Source organism: Melopsittacus undulatus, chromosome 12, assembly GCF_012275295.1.
Source record: "Melopsittacus undulatus isolate bMelUnd1 chromosome 12, bMelUnd1.mat.Z, whole genome shotgun sequence".
Taxonomy (NCBI): Eukaryota; Metazoa; Chordata; class Aves; order Psittaciformes; family Psittaculidae; genus Melopsittacus; species Melopsittacus undulatus.
This window is the reverse complement of record NC_047538.1, coordinates 21,801,912-21,819,984: the sequence shown is the minus strand read 5'-3', so window position 1 is coordinate 21,819,984 and position 18,073 is coordinate 21,801,912. Positions and strand designations below refer to the sequence as shown.

Sequence of the window (18,073 nt, the reverse complement as noted above, 5' to 3'; positions counted from 1 at the left end):
CCAGTGTCACTAACACAATGTCATGGGGGTTGCAAATGTGCATCACTCCCAGTCTACATTTGCCAGGTGAGCAGTTGGGAAGTTAGGGGCAAACTGATAAAGGCTTTGTGTTCTTGAAACCCAAACTTTTCACACACACAAAAATGGGGTTTGATAGAGGTCTCAGTGAGATGGATTTATAGGCAAGAGTGAACTTGAGAGGAGAAATCCTTTACACAACAGTTTGCAAACGCTTACAAAGATTTTCTGATTTAATTCCGGAGGAGAATGAAACACATTTGGAAACTACAAAAGTTTCTCTACAACACAATGGTCAATCCTCCAGCCAGCGCTGAGCAATTTTCCCAGGCAAGAAAAGATTCCAGAGGGAGGGAAGGATCAAACAGACATCTTTGGTTTGGGCCGATCTCTAATTAATAGTGAGATATATTCAATCTGGGCTGTGACTCTACCAGAAACAAATGGTGGGTCTTTCAAACCATCAATGCATGTGCTCCAACAAAAAGCTGCTGAATGCAGCTCCAGGGACTGCCAGGGAAGAAATAAACAGAAACCAAATGAATTAAAATGAAGCAGTTCCATAATGCACAGAGATAACAAAGGAACAATGACAGAGCCTAAGGTCAAAGCTCTTGTTGTCTCTTGCTGAAGCTTAGTGGAGATTTTACTGTTTGTCAGGACTGGGGAGAGCAGATACACGAGGCAGCAACTGCACAAACAATGACACCTGCTACAAGCCAGATGATTCAGATACTTGCAAACACAATTTAGAGGTAAAAGTTGTAATATTTAGGCTAACTTTTCAGGTTGTATATTTTTTAAGCCTTCACTTAGTGCAGACAGATTCTAGGGCAAATCTCATCCATTTGGCTTTGCTCCACTTTTGTTCTCAGTTGAAATTCTGCTCATTTATTTTCTACGGCTTGTGAATATCTACACTCATTTAAATGCTTCTTATTTCATCACAATACTCCTGCCTTTACTCATGCTGTATATTGATTTGTGTCGAGGTTTTTCTGGAATATTCTTTGTGGAAATGAGTAAATATGTGAAAAAAATACAGAAGCCTAAAACAAATTCTCAGCAGAAAGCAGTATCAACAGTCACCTCTCTCACTACTCCACAGAGAGAAAAGATCAGGGTTTGCTCTCAGACAGACAAGCAAATGCAGCTGCAGAGCAGCTGCCATGCACGCACCCCACTTGAGTGTCCTCTTGTTTCTTATGCCGTGTATAAACACTTGAGCCCACCTCTCATAACATGCCAGTGCAGACAATACCTTCTGGCTGCAGGCAGCCACAGACCTGGGCACCCAGCTGATGAGAAACTTCCTCCTTCCTTCTCTATGTGAGCATTGACCGGGCCAGCTTGGTATGGCATCACACTTCACACAGGGGACAACCAATTTTCTACTGGAGAAAATTAACTTTATCCCTTTCTTTCCACATCTCATTTCACCCAGATGTGAGTGATGGGCACCTGGTGCAGCCCCTGGGTCTAGACACCAGTTCTCTATGGCAAGCCAGAAGGTGTGAGTAGTAATAAGCAACTTGGGAAGAAGACAGATGTAGTCCCTTCTAGGCAAGAGGCTAACCAAGCTACAAGCAGTGTAAAAAGTAGGAGGCACAAGTGAGAGAGCACAGAAAACAGCAGGTGCTGCCTAGCAGGGATGGACACACTGCCCGTTATCACCTCATCAACCCACAACAGGGATGGAAGCAAAGAGCAGTAGTGAGCATCATTTACCAGGGGTCAGCTAATGCCCCACCATTGCCTGTTGTGCTGCTCTGTGGGAGCCCCAGTGCTCTTATCCCACCACTGAATGACAAAGTGCTCAGGCAAACCTCCTCCTGCCCATCTCCCTTGGAGAAGGGAGAAAGAAGATCAATGCCAATTCTAGAACCAAAGTCACCAAGCAGTGTTTTAGCAGCTCCATTACTGCTCTGCTATTTATAGGGCACCTTGACACTGCATGGTTTGCGTGCTGGTGTACAACTGCACAATCAAGAGGAGCAAGGGGAGGAAAGGTGTTTTTTCTTCAGTACGGAGTCAAATACAGCCAACCACCTTCCTGGATTTATTGTAGATAAACTGAACTACATTTGAAAGAAATACTTTTGAGAAACTGCATTTATAATTAAAATTGTATAGCCATATAGGCAAGCAAAGGATGCATAGCAGCAAGAGTACTTTCCACTGCTGGGAGAAGAGCTGAAATTTGCCTTCTCCCACGACATACATTTAAACGCCAACATAGTTCCTGAGCTTAAAGAGGAACCACGAGCATGGCAAGGATTGAATGCATTTGTCTTCACATTACAGAACTTTCCCTCTCCATCCTTTATGCAGATATTTTCTCTCTCTCTCAAGCAGAGATTTACATGAAGCTTAGAATGTACATTTTTCCCTTTCCTCCATTTCATTCCAGTGGCAACATTCAGTGCCTCTTCTCAGAACTGGCATGAGGGCTGGGATATCAGCCTGCTGTAACTCAAACAAAATGAGACACAAATTTTGTCTGAAAGCTTATATGGGAAACCATAAACACCAGTAGACAAGGCTGGGCTTTGTCCTAGAACCAGCCTGCAACAAAATATGATATCTGAATTTAGAAACATTTATGACACTGAAGGTACATCTGAAAAGAAATACCTCATACGATGGCAGGCCAACACTCCACCTTTTTAATTCAGTACATCAGCACCACAGCATCAATCTCCCCACAGCAGCAATCACAAACAGGACACATTTGCAGCTTTCTGGTTTGCAACAAAGCAATGAATAAATCACCTGCTCCTTTAATAAGCACTCGAGCAAGATCAAAAGAGGGCAGAACATTAGATCAGAAGGTGGGCGAGCCCTAATTATGTAACAAAAGAGAGCAAGAGTTGAAGAAAAGCAAATGGAGGTGAATGAGCATCCCCAGAGCTCAGTGCTGAAGACAGTCTGTTTCTCAGACTACTGTGGTATTGAAGGCATTGAGGGAAGTAAGATGTTCGATGTGACTTGGGATATTTAGCCTGAACTTCTAAAATAACTTTTACCTTGTAACAGGTTTTCAGGAGGTGCTTTGCTCCTTTTGAAACACTTTACTTGCACTAGCCAAATACCAAGACCCCTAGTGCAAAACCAGGTCAACTTGTCAAATCTCATCGCTCCCATTTTATGCCAAACCCCTCGCTCCTGAGTTGGGCAACAGCTTCATGGCTCAGCTCATCCTGAGAACTGAGTGCAGACAGAAAGGAAACACCCTTCTGATGTTTCTGAAGGGCACAAAGTTATCCATCACCTTTGGTTTTAATCTCACTGGACCATGGACTGATGCCACAAAAAGCAGCAGAGAACTAAGACACACATAAAGCCACAGGTGTATATCACACTGTGCAATAAAAGTCTGCTGTTCATGTAACTCAAGATTTCATCCCAAGCTACATTTCTTAGCTTTCATACATTCTAATAAGAAGCAATACAAGTATCCTAGTAGAAGGTGGTGGTGGCAGTGGCAGACCAGCATTAAAAACTAATGCATCTACGTTAAGCTGTAGCAAGAAGTCTTTAAAATTCATCATTTTGAAAGTAAAAAGGAAAGTAACTCCTGATGGAGCATGAATCCAAATTTCACATCTAAATCTTCCCTCTACTTTAGCAAGCTACTTCACAGGAGCCAAGTCTTCCATAAGCTCTCAGTAATTCTGAAGCTGAAGGTGTGAGGAACAAGAAGTGTTTAAAATTGCAACTTCTGATATTCTTTTTCTCTGAAAACAAACAAGAAATCCAATCCTGCACCTGGGGAAAAACTGCGAAAATGCTCAAATTCAGCTTTCCTGCAGCATCATCAGAACTGTAGCATGAGATCATACAGACATTCCTCTTTTACAAAGAGGAATCATTTCAAGTAATGTGGTGCCAGTAAGCACTATGATGTTATCCATGACTCATGCAGAGGCAATCAATGGCTTGTCTGTATAGGAGAAAAATCACCAGCCCTTCCCACCAGGCCTTGCTAAAGACCGTAAAGAACAAACTACACATGTACATTATTCCACTATAAAAAATGGCTCTATTCATAATAATTATTTTGCTCTGGAAATGCAGGCATTATCCCTGAATAAAAACAAACTCTATCCCAGAACAGGGTGTCTACACAAGGAAAGCTATTCTGTAGCTGATAAATTGTAGCAGAATGATTAATTCTGGACCAGCTGTGTAGGTCACTTTCTCTCATACATGCAAGGGGTAACCCCTGATGCTATTTAGGGACCACAGCCATGTGCAAGGTGATTTGGCCTGGCTACAGCTGGAGAAGCTCTGACTCTTAATCCTGGCAGCAGGAAAATGAGGAGGATGATTGGAGTGGAAATGTATCACGAGTTTAGACCTCATTTGAGCACTATATGAGTAGGATAAGTTTGGGTTGAGTGAGAATTTAAGGAGCCCAGATGAACACCCGCCTCACACTCTCCCTGACTCATTCAAAATTTAATATCCATGGAAGGAGGATGTCACTGTTTACTTCCCCATTCAGAGTCCATCCTGTGACTCATCTCCTCAGTTTTGCATTAGGGCGGAAAAGGAAGAGATAAACCCTCCACAGTCCTGCTGAGGAACAACTTCCATCACCTACCATTCAAAACTAAGCCTTTCTCCTTTAGTACTTGATGTATTACATAGTGAGTTACACTAGCACAGAACAAAAAGACAAAACACAAACCATAATAAGTCTTTTCAACTGTAACAGAATAATTTGAAGATATGACACTGCAAGAAAGGGCTAAGAAGAGATGCCAATAGTTTTTAACATTAAAGTCAGTGCAGAAGCTGTCAACATGTAAAAAACTGTAGCATGAGAAAAGATTTTAGGAGCCCTTTGAGCTCTTCTCATTCTTATGAGACTTCTTATCCTAGTTTGATGTAAGGGTAGAACTCACAACCACCTCACAGTCCTTACATTCCATCTCGATTACACATTTGTGCAGACAGATCCGCTCTGCAGAACAGTTGCTGGTCAGACAGCTTGGTTTGAAAGACAAGAAAAAGGATGCAATTTACAAAGTAAATGTCTGCTTAATCCAAAAATCTCAAAGTGATGAGAGGTTCATTAACTTCTATGAGCCTGGGACATTGTCTCACTTTTCTTCTAATGTCTCAGACTTCCGTTACCCAAGCGCCACTGCAGCTCCACGTTCTGACCACACACTATGGGAATTAGCCAACCTCATTTCAAACAGGTATCTAAGCTCAGCACAACTCCAGTTTCCCCTCTTAGTAAATCACTGAAAGATTCTCCAGAATCCATCCATCCATCCCTCCCAGACACTTTTAGGGGTAATAAATCACACCTGGAAGCAGCCTATTTCCAGCAGCTAACTCAACTGCTAATGGTGGCCAGTGGAGACCTGCATGCTGCAGATGTAGATGTCTATGGGGAAAGGAGTGTGTTGGCCCATTCAATCTGACAGCTTACTCTTCCCTAAAGCTTCTTTTCCCAGACCACATACCTATGTATGCTCATCACTCTGCCTCCAGAAAGCTTGAAAGTAATGCCTTGGGCCTCTTTAATCTTATGTCTGCTAAAAGACATCTTTGGGGGCAAAATTAAGGCATGCCTATGAATAAAACCCCTGATCAGGCCACAAGTTCAGTAATAAACTGTATAATTGTGTTCCAAAACAAGTCAAGTGCTTTGCCTGCTTACCACTGCCAAAAAATTAAGTAGGATGTGGAAGTTTTCAAGCTGGTGCTCACTACAGTTTTCAGCTTGCATGCATTTTGCACAGTCACCCATACTGAAAGACTTACGTACAGCAAGGCCACCTACAGATAGTAATAAAACCATCCTGTCTGAAAGGCTGCCTATAAATCTTATTAAAGTAATCCCTTCCCTGAACCCAGATTATTACATTCACCTTTATGGTAGAATAAAAATTAATTTTCTCAGCTATAATAAGCGTGTGATAAGAAGGCATCACTTGGGACTAAATAAAGATTATAATTAACTCCAACTGAATAAATCTAAATTTAGCTTGGACTAGCAATTTGTTTTCATACATTTTTCTCTACGACTGAGTGAATAGGTACAGCAGGATTAACATCCCATGCCAGTTCCAGCACTCCTGGCACAGAAAGGAGTGAGGAAGAGTGTAATCCAATACCCAAAAGGCCTGAAGATTAATTCAGGGTTCTCTTATCAGCAAAAGTTTAGAGAACTGGGGAAAATAAAAACCAACAAAAACCACCTAAAAAGGCCAAAAGTGCCATCAGTCCAGCAGGAAAAGCATGTGAAGAGTGGAATTCCAGAGAGAATACTGCTTACTGCACTCTAAATCAGCACTATGCAAAACTAAGCCCTCTGCTATGGGCTGCTCAGGGCACATTTAGAAGCATCCTCAGCACTTGCTGTTCTTACTCTTTCCTACCGAGTACCTGCTTTTGGGTGCTACCAGAAATGGGCTGCAGGACCAGGTGGATCTGTGCTCTCAGTGGGCACAGCCACTCAATCTGCACTCCCTCATCTACAACACCCTCAGAAGTGATCCCTAAAGAAATTACAAAGCAAGAGACACAAAATTACACAAACACACACAAGCACACAAAGTGAAGTAAACACATCACATAAATATACAAAGTTTACCCTGTTTTTTACCCCTTAAAAGAGCACTATACCCATCAGAGGTGTTGGGTTTGTTTTCTTCTTCCCCAAGGAAACAAGCCTTCACTTACAGAAGGTTGAGAACTGCCCTGTTAAGCCATCACCTCATTATTTGCCATTCTCTGGGCAGAGCATTGTTAACAGGATTGTTATAACTGGAAAGGAGGAGTTCATGCTTGTTTACCAAAACAGACCACATATTTATCCTAACCAGGAAACAACATGCAACCCAAGCAATAAAGCCATGTGCTCCTCCTCTGAATTACATGCTATTCCATGCAGCCATTGGATTTGACCACATAAGATTTTACCTGGTATAAAGCTACAGTTGAACCCTTACTATTACAGCAGAATGGCTCTCCAAGCTGATCTGTTTATTTCCAAAGACTGAGGTTCTTGTAGCTTAAAGGTAACACAGTTTGAAACACAAAAAGATGAAGTAAGAGTATGCATGTAATGTGTTACACTACTGTAGCAACTTCACCTCTCATGAGGGTTTAACATTTCCTAGACAGCATCAACAGAGGTTATAAAGTAGCACTTTTATTCCACCAGGGAGATGAGAGATCCCCCTTCCTCCAAGTGCTACCATCACGTCAATGCCTGGAAGGACCTGAGATCCAGGACATTAAACTTGTGACATCTGTAACCGTAGGAAGGCTATTTCAGGTTAAGTTTTAGAGGCTTTATTGCTCCCTCAGAACCCTGGACAGTGGGACACATGGTAACTAAGGCACCTGCGTTTATGTGCTGGAGTAATAGAAAAAACAGTCACAATAAAAAAAGAATTAAAACTCTCTAAACATCCCTAAAATAGCTTTCCATGAAAAATGCTAGGATGGCTTCACCATGTGTGAGTAACGTGCCTATCCCTGGACCTCCTAAAATCTTTATGTCATCACATATTCTATTTGTTCACCTCTCACAGGCATGCTTCTGGACAAAGTCTTCACTGGTAAGAACATTTATTCAAACGTGACCAATCAAAAAAGCTGGAAGTTAGATCTATTCCTGTAGTCCTACCTAGATGTTGTGCAGAAGCACTATGTGGTCCCATCGGGGGACTGTACAAAGGACAGGATAACTGTTTCTGGCCTCCCAAGGCCAGGGAGTTCTTGTCCAAATAGGAAAAGGGGATCATTTTGATGGTTGAAGCACAAAGGAAAATATATTAAGGGTGAAACTGTACTCTAAAAGGTGAGCATGAGGAGAGCATGGAGACACTGGACACTCCCTCTTCAAAACCCAAGCAGAAATGAGGTAAGACATTCACAGGGTTTCTCCCTTAAGTCTCCATCAGCCATCTCCATCTCCTCCCTCCTCTAATGGAAGCAATACAGGTATTTTCAGAACTAATGGTATTGGTATACCATTCAGAACTACAGGTATTTTCAGAACTAATCTCCAGCCCAGACTAACTCCCCAGGTGCTAAAAGGGAGTTTTCCTCTGTATTCTTTCTCTTCCTTTTTCTTCCTTCCTTCCTTCCTTCCTTTTCCTTCCTTCCTTCCTTCCTTCCTTTCTTTCCAAACAAATGAAAGACCTTACAAGGCAAACACATTCACTAAAGGTACCAGGTGACTGCAGAAGTAAATCTCTTAAATATATGCTCTAAACTATTAGCTAACTGTGAAATATTTGTATTCAAGTGTCAAAACATCTACATGTCACAGCAAGCCAAGAGACTGACAGGAGAAAGGCCAGGATTTATGTTAGCTGGGGTCTATCTGTCATGGAGATAGGAAAGCTTTTATTAAAATCACTCTCCTCTTGCAGATATTGATCTAAGCAGCTCAGGTTGAATAGCAAAGTTCATCCTCATCTCTCACAAGGGTACTCACTGGTACAGCAGTAAAGGACTAGAGTAAATGCCCTCACAACCCCAGCTAATGGCACCCCAAAAGGAAGCAGGTGGAGATGCTGAAGGGGAACTGATATAAACAGAATTCCATGACATTATGGCACAGCTGCCCTCCAGGAACCACTAAAGTCCATTCAAATATTATCAGAAAGGCTATTTTACTTCCAAATCACTAACACAGGTTTCTAGTACTCCCAGACTGAGTTCACCATTAAAACCACAGGGAGAACCACAGTGCTGTCTGCACTGCTTGCATTCCCATTTTAAGACGCAAATGCCATTTCAAAAGGATCTTTCCCTAAATCTGCTTCAGCATTTTCAGGTTTTCCTCTAAGCAATAATAGCAATAATTTCTGCCCCAGTCTGGGCTGGTCCCTCCCTGGCAGTTTCCCTTTGGCTCCTGGAGGACCCAGATCTTCACTGTGTTTCTCTTTGCAAATTCCAGTTTGGGACTGCAGTCAGTGGCCTCAAGAGTTACACCTAAAGACAAAATGAAGCAAAGTAACTTGAAGTTCTATATACTGCAGACCTCCTACATTCCTGCATCCACAGAATATGCAGGTACATCATTTCATAGTATTCCTGATTCTCCCCACGGCAGCTTCTGCCTTTGGTGATATTGTAAAATTCCTTGCATGAGCCAGAAATTACAGGATATTAAAATGCTGGCAGCAGATTCTCTAAAAGCATTGTCAGAAAGAGGTAAGGTTAGGCCAAAGCATTTCTCCAGAGCAATGGGCTTTCACTGGATTCTCCATTCTGTTGTTTCAAAGATCTTAGAGGAAACAAGCTCCAAACTGATGGACCCGAACAGCCACAGGAAACAACAAAAGCAGCTTACAATAAAGCCCCTGTAAAGTTATTAAGAACACAGATATGTCTCGAATGCACAGAAAATCCTCTGTCTTACCAGCACTCATCCATATCCCACTGTGACTGTAATCCCAGGAAGAGCAGGCACCAGGCACAGCCCCGCTGGGGGACTACGATAGAACATAACAGGATGCAGAGACACGCAATGCAAAATCCTGTGTCCAGTAGCAGCACCACAGCTCTGCCTGAGCACTGGGAGCAATTCTCATTTCACTCTCCATTGCTGTCAGATTCCTCCCCTGGATAGCAACCCTGACTACACATGCTGAATTTTGTGACTCTTAGCAATGTAGATAAATTCCTGGCTCAATCTTTGCAGTGTCTGTGGAAAGAAGTCAGCCTTCACTTAGGTTTCTCCACTGAACTCCAGAGGTGTAGGCTGTTGCCTCCAGCAAGATTTGTGTCCCTATCGTGCAAACATGCATGCACATACATTATTTCAAGTGTGTGTGCAGTCTTACCAAATCAGAGAGTTTTCCCACTGGGAAATTTAAGCACAAGCTACAGAGTTTGAGAACAGAGACCTGTGAGGCCAGCCACCCTTTTAGCTGCTCCAGAAAACACCTCCATGGCTTTACAGATTCACCACTGTAAGTTCAGAGGTTTCTGCATCTTTTTTCTCTGAACCCAATTTTCTACACATGCTTTGCATTGTTCTTGCAGGCAACCAACATTACACTAACCAGGCTCCCAAAGCAGTATGTGCTCTCTGACTCTCATAGGAACAACCACACACACACCTAGCTCTGCAGTTCAGGCATCATTAAGTCATCAATTTATATCTCCTCTCAAAGAACAGCACATGAAAACACGAATCCTTCCTTTCTACTGGCAGCTTCCCCACCCCAAAAACATACCCAGAACAAAAGTTTCTGTCTTCCCTCAGATTCCTTTACTTAATTCAACACTTTATTTTTGGAATGACAACAGCCTCAAGCAACTCCATTAATTTGCTATGGAGTAAAAGAGCTTTGTATTCTTAGGGAGGCTGCTGACCTCCTCCACTGCTTATCGAAACAGTCCTGGTCGAGCACATCCCGCTATCAGAGCAAAGCAGAATTTTTCATGCTCAAATGCATTATTTTACTTTATGAATACACATTTGACATATTTTCCAAATCCACAGCAGATGCTGTCAGAATGGACAAAATAACCATCCCCCGGTAGCACTTTTCTCTTACTACAAAGAGCAAAGGCTGCAGCTTGTCATTCACACGTGGAGAACAGCTCCTCATGGGCAGGGGGGAAGAGCCTGCAGCCTCACCCAGGACTTCTTGGTGTTTGTTTCTCTGGCTGCTGCCGATTAGCAATTTAGAGTTCGATTTTCTAAGCACAAGGAAAATTCCCAATAGCTCTGGAGGAGGCAGTTCAAGGAGATCTTGTCAAAATATTGGTGTGGAAAGAAAGTGAAACCTTATTATGGCTTTCATACTGCGATGCACCAAATACAGTTATCTTGCTCACAGGCAATTATTAACTTATAGGCAAAGAATGAGAACTCCCAAGGAATACAAAAAGTTGAGATGAGGAGGTTCACTTGTGTTACTATATTAAGGTAATAAAAGATAATGAGCATTAGCTGACAGCATTTTCAAACTCTTCAAGAGTCAAGAGAAATAAATTAGATTAGATTTGAGATTGCCCAAGAAGGCAAAAAGCTGGATCTAATTATTTCTTCCATGGCAGGGCAATTACAACATTGAGAAAGAGTCACAGGATAGCACTCTCCTAGCCCAACCGGACACATGAGATAGGAAACTCCAGAACATCAACATGATGATTACATTAAGATGATGATCAGTTTAGAATTAGCTTAGGCCACTGCCTGGACCAGAGCAGAAAGTGCTCACCTACAACAGTGAGCTGGTAGCGAATCGGATGCACACTAATTTATAGCAGTGTTCCCCAACTTTCCACTCTTACCTCTGAATTGAAACAACTCACTGATAGCAATCTGTAGCAGCTTGGGAAAAAGGACTCAAGACTCAGAGATCTGGGAAGTTGAGGCTCAACCTTTCCACACCAGGAGTGTTTATGCACAGGGTTAGCATGCAGTACCAGTGGTCAGCTATTTCAGGGAAGATTTATCATTTAAGAAATAGAAATAGAATTTGTACCAGTAATAATTTAGTGCAGAGGTTAGAAATACAAACATCTGCTTCTTGCTCCTCTGGGCCACTTCTTGCATTAGCACAAGCTTGCAGGCCCAGTTTCTGACTGGAGTAAGAACCTGTAAATCCAACTGACCTCACCAACCCCAATCTCATCTCTGTGTCTTAGGATGTAGCTCCATCACAGCTCAGTGTCAGCATTTGGCCATTTGAAGTTGCCATAATGGTCAGTGAGAGGGAGCAGCAAAACACTGTGCTCACCTTCTGCTTAGTAGCATCTCCTGTAAATCTTTGCGTGGAAACATCCAAGTGCAGTTCAAGTTTTAAGTCAATTCAAGTTCAAGTCATATCTTATTACATCTAGTAATGCTCACCTACCCACAGCCCAGAGAATACAATTCTGCAGAAACTCAGCATACAGGTCACTTGAGCACTCTCCTTCATCTGGCATTTGTAACTACAGGCGAGTACATAATTCACACTGCATAATTTATCCAGGGGATTTAGCCCATGGAACACCCAAAGCGGATAACAATTCCTTCATACTTACTTAGCTTTCAAAAAGCTCAGTCAACTATTTCTCTGCTTATTCTGAACTCTACAAAAAGATTATGAACCTCTGGCTACATGCTTCCAGGGCTTGAGCTCTTAGCTAGATGTGATCAGTCAGATTAATTCACCTCTTTTTCAGCCTTCTGCCTTCAACTATTCTTGTTTCCTGAGTGGAGGAAAACGTGTGCAAGCACTAAATCTCAAACATGCTATTCTAACATTTGGATTCCATTATCCTAGAGATAACATATAATCCTGTAACGATACATAGTAAATTAACATTTAATCTCATATCAGAGAGTTCAAAGGGATCACAGACAGCTGGTGCTAAAATAAGCATTTGCTAGAGGCTGCAAGACTGGGAACTGAAGATGAGAAGTGAGATCTAAGCTGCTCTGATGCTTTGGCTTTGCAAGAGTAGTTGGCAAGGAAAGGATCAAATAAACCCTTGATACGAAGGAGATCATCTCCAAAACCAACCTGTGCCTTTCTGTTATGAACACAGCCCTGGTAGTTCATGCAATGTGGAGAAAGGGAAGACTGTCCACTTCAGAGCTAACAAGCAGGGAAGGTCACCATCGCACAGTGCTACACAGAGGACTTAGTTCAGTGCTTGGTTCATCCCATTTGTCAAGGTGCAGAGCTCTAGTGAGGCTGGGAACAGAACATCCAACCCAGGGTGGAACTCTCTCCAGCTGCAGAGATCCATCACCACCCCCTTTTTGTCACCTGGGCCTACTTACATCATGCACATGCCAAACTGATGAAACAATGAGTTTCAACAGAGAAAAGCCAAAATTCACCTATCATTTTGTCCCCCTTTCACACACCCTCATGCAAAGTGTTAATACACCAACCACCAACAATCTTTGTTAAGAATGATGGCTATTAATAGTTTTTTCCATAGAGGCTTCCTTAATAAATGCACATAGTGAATCTGGTGAGGTTGATGTGTTTCTCCTGAAGATAGGCACCATAAAAACCCCCAGCAGTAAGACACAGACTCCCAGGCAGCACAGGGCACTAACGGGCTGACCAATAGAGCAGAGATCAATCCCTGGTTTAACAAAGTCCCTCCAGCTTCAACCAAGCCAAGATTTCACAGCTAGGGTAAGGGAGGAAGAATCTTCCCATGTGCTGCCTCCATCATCCCAGCTAGGTCCTATGGCATGGTGCCTTCTCCTGGACTTTTGCAGACCGAGCACTTAATCTTTGTTCATGGGCAGGAAAGAAAATATTGGCATCAGTCAGATTCAGGCCCTTTCCCTGAATCAAAAGACATGCTTCATTGCCCTATCTCATGCTGGAATACACGTTATAAAAACAGTCTCAGGTAGCCAAGAACCCATCACAGACACAGACAGTATTTCTAAGAAATACTGCCAAACCTTGCTAGTTTCCAGTGAAGACACACCAACCTCATTGCCAAAGCAGCTACAAAGTAAAGGCAATTAAAAAAGATCAAGAAAAGGGAAAGAGACTTAGGCAGGATAGCCAGTAAAATACAGTGAGCTGAACATCACAACTCTGGCCATTGGCCACAGTCCTGTATCTGAAGAAAACTAAAAATAACAAGAAAATCTGAAGTGGTGTGAGTTTTCTTTGCTCTAGCATATAACACATTTCTATTCCCCTTTCTCGATTAGCCAAACGAAGATCAATGTATCTATAAAACTCAATGACATGTTAATGCAAACCTTAAAAAAGATAAAATGCCTTTTATCTCAGTCTTAGGAAAACCTAATAAAGAATTAACAGTCCATGAAGTCATGGAATTTCACTCAAGGCTTTACTTTATGCCAGGGCTTCCTACTCCATTAATTTTTAATGAACAGGTTTCCCCAGGCTTTGGGACATGTCAGTGCAATTGTACATTGTCATTAAAATTGGTCCCATATTTTCCTTTGAAGCCGGGATAGGAACTTGGTTGTAGCACACAGACTTAAAATACAGACAACACCCACAACGGATCAGAAATGTAAATCTGGAGCCACTGTTAAGATAAATATGCAAAAAACATGAACAAATATTGATTTTGATAATGGTCTGAGAGTTAATAAATTTATGAGCTCAAACTTTCACCTACAGGATGAGCACTTTGGATCAGAGCTCATTTGTAACAGCAGCATTTCAAATTTATATCAGAAGCAAGTGCCAGGAATCTAACACAATACTAGATGCTGAATCTTTATAGGGATGCAGTCAAATATTAGTCTAGGATTTCATTCAAGACTGGCTCTCAGAATTAACAAGCCTTTAGTAAGTGCCATGCACCACGCCAGGAGGCTGGGATACAGAAAGCCAGACACCCCCAAGCTTGGTGGGAAACTGGTCTCATCCAAGTTCCCAGCTATATTTATTTCTACAAGCACACAGCAGCAAGGCAAGAAATTTAAAATGCCAGTACTTTAAAAACCCCAATAAATTAAATCTAATACTTTCAAAAGTTTCCATCTCTCAACAGGTCCTGAATACCTGCAGCTCACTGACATTAAAGAAAATGCAGATGCTTCCGACTTCTGCTAATTGGGGTGGGCTTGATTTGGATGCCAAGGAAAGGGCACACTCCTTTTACAGCTCCATGGATGAAGACTGAGGACTGAGGCCACAGCGCCCAGCTGTAGCAGGATGCTTTCCTAGGGGGAATGTGGCAATAGCAGGAGAGGCATAACACAGAGCCCAAGATCATACACTCTTCAAGGCTGACAGGTTCGTGAATCAGCACAGGGAGAAAAGAGACAGAACTAGACAAGGAACACAGTCCGAGGAAAAGCAGGAGGCAACAGTCCAGGAGAGACTGACAGGCACAGCAGTGAGCAAAGAGGAAGTGGCAGGAGTAGAAATGAAACTTGACTGTACAAAGATTGAAAACCTGTTATTTCCATTAAATATACACCTAAAAATAGAAACCATCAATCATTGGTTCAAAAAGCTAAAAGCCATACTTGAAGCCTTTCCATCATCCCTTGGATGAAGATGTCCTGCCCTTAATCTACCATAGTCAGGTAGGGAGAAAAGCTTTCCTGTCTCAGAGGTCCCACCTTTACAGAATCCTCACTGAGGGCTAAAGCTCTATAGATGCACCAGTTTACCCAGGACCATCCTCACCCCCCTTTCTACCTCTGCTTCTCCTCCTGCTTTGAGAGAATAGCTACTGCTCCCAGGCACTCTGAGATTAATTATTCTTGGTTTCTCTCCTGCACAGTGCTTTGATTTGGCAAATTTATTTCGATAACTTCTCAGGTAGCATATTTATCTGCTGGCCTGAACATAGAAATCAACATATGACTGATGACAAACATCATGTAAGTTGGGTGGAGATTGTCCTCTACAAACTTTACCACCCTTATTCTGATAGACTTCGACTTCATGGCAAGAAGTCTGAGCCTCTCCCTTGCTTCCCACTTGAGGCACAAGCAAAGGTCTTGGCCAAAGTGAGAAACCTGGCATGGGACAACAAGAGAAGGAGAGGATGTATCTCTCATCAGTACACAGGGACCCAAGCTTGTAGCACAACCACTGTCTGATCCATACCACTGCTCTGCCACTCAGATGCATCACCAAAGAGATAAGATACAAAGACTTAATCATCACCAAAGAGAAAAGACACAAGGGAAATCCACACCAAGACCCCATTTCTACAGCCCCATTGTAGAACATGCCACTGAGGACATGCAGGCACCCTCACCAACACTTTCTCATCTCTACATTTCAGCTCAGGGTAAGGACTTGAATGACTCAGTTGTCCTGTTGTGAGAGCATGAGAACGAGGATTAGGCAGTTATGCCTCAACATACAAATGCTGTATACAGAATAACAGCCCCGGATGCATCCTGCACTGCAAATCTTCTTGGCATAAAAAAACCCTTATTTTGCCATCTTTACTCACCCAACATCTCATACACACCGAGTATGTTTGGATCCCCAAGGTGGGATGCTTAATTAACAAACAGGAAGCACTGCCTTCCAAGGGCAGCCTATTCTAGATCTCTTCCTGGCTAATCTTCAACGAATGTTCTGTCACTTACTCATATAGCAAATTTCTAAGACTTTTTCCTAAGACAATTCTAATTTCTGCAAACAGAAGAAATCACTCACTGCTCTGTGCACTGGGGTTCAGATCCCTCATTGCCTGACATGAAAAAGTCTATCACCAGATCCCCAGATTTGCCAAGAGTCCCTCATGAGAGCCACTACTTTCAAGAATTCTTACAAAAGCCTGCTGGCAAGCTTCAAAAAGCAAACAAAGAGTAGGAAAATATAGACTTCATAAAAGCAAAAATCTCCTAGCCCTTACCTTCCAAACACACCCTTTGAACCTCACCATCTCCACTGAATTTTAGATGAAACTCAGAGACAAATATTTACAGGCACCAGACTATAAATGAACCTCCCTTTTGATGTCATCCTCCTACCCTTCAGTTCAAGGCTGGGCAAGACAGAAACATGAAGATGAAGGGTGAACTAGCTCAAGAGGGGGAACCTGTCAATCAAAGCTGCTAATGCAAGCCCACAACACGACTTCGGTTTAACCTCAGCAGTGATCACCCATCATAATGTGGCACTTTGACTGCTTGCAATCCAGCTCTGAAAAACAAGGATGCTGCAGAAGTCTCTCTGAAACCTAGCAAAGAAAAATGCACCTGTCTGATAGGCATCCATCAATGCTTCCCAAAGTCTGCAGCCAGATGAATTCTCAACAAGTTCCAAGTAGTTATGGAGAAGAAAAATATCAGTATAAAGGATTAATACAGATATAGGCTACCCAATGCTCCACTATGTGCCTGGCACATCATTTCTCAAAAAAACTGAGTGTAACTTACATAACCACATCTGACTAGGGCACAAGGTTGCACATGGAGAGATCCTGTGTTTTCCTTCACCCCAAGCTCCAAGGACACCCAGCTGCCAAACACACACTCTACAGCATGGTTGGGAAAGCACCACATTTGAAACAACTCCCTCCAAGAATGCAAGGTGTGCACTCCAGGGAGCTCCCAAGCACATGTCCCTAGAAACTGGAGGTATCAACAAAAGAAGAGATGATAACACATCTGGCTCATATCTGAATTTATTGGGTTTTGCTTCTTCACACCAGGAGAGGTGAAAGTGCTTAACTGAACCCCTGACATTGACTGCAAGTAGGTTTTGCTTCAACCAATTTGTTTAAACCTGTAAAGCCCTAGAGCTCACCTTGTTTCCCTCAAATTAGTGTCTTAGAGTCCTGTTGTCTGAACAACAGTGCAGGATTCGCAAGACATCATCATAATTTAAACAGACCATTTCTGCAGCTTTCTTCAGGAATATTAGTTTTCAGAAATGCAGGATATTTATTCATGCAGTTAATTGGATAGACTGTAATAAAAACAAAAATATCCGTTCCTTTTTCTAAGTGTAGGAGTAAAAAGGAAAAATAGGATATTAACTGATCAACATCCTTATCTTACTTTTTCCTGAACATTTAATCACAATGCTTCCAGCATATACAGCTTGCAACAAAGACTCAAACTAGTTAATTTTCAAAAAGCAAGCAGCTTTACAAAACCTGTAAAGCAAACAAGCCAATCTTCACCTTCTGAGCATAAAAGTAACCCACCACAGCAGGAGATTAAGTCCCAGGAAGCCTGGGCTTTGACAGTACTGCTATCAGGGCAAGCATCAGGGTGCTCAGGCAATGGAGCAGCAGTGGGGAACAGAGGCAGTGAAGATTGAATTTGTGCCCTACCACAGACCTGTGTAATCCCCAGCTCTGGGACTGTGTCTACTCTGTCTCCAACAGCGCAGCCCTCACCAGCTTCAAATGTTGTCATTTTATCAATGAGAAGCAGGCACGTGTGAAGAGCAGCTTTCATTGCACTGTATTAAGTTTTTAGCATTAACTAAAAATCAATGGTGTGTCATTACTAAAATTCCACCACAACAAACCAATTAGTAAGACTCATTAGATTTTTATGCATGTTACTAATGTGCATGAAGCCAGCTGACCTTTCAGTGATTACACACTTAAGGTTTTCTGCCTCCACGTCACA

The 18,073-nt window shown here is 42.4% G+C and overlaps 1 protein-coding gene across 1 annotated transcript in view; it reads right to left on the bottom strand.

The window, feature by feature from the left end:
• TMEM132B (transmembrane protein 132B) overlaps positions 1–18,073 on the bottom strand; it is a 232,750-nt gene that overhangs the window by 170,692 nt on the left and 43,985 nt on the right. The window lies entirely within an intron of this gene.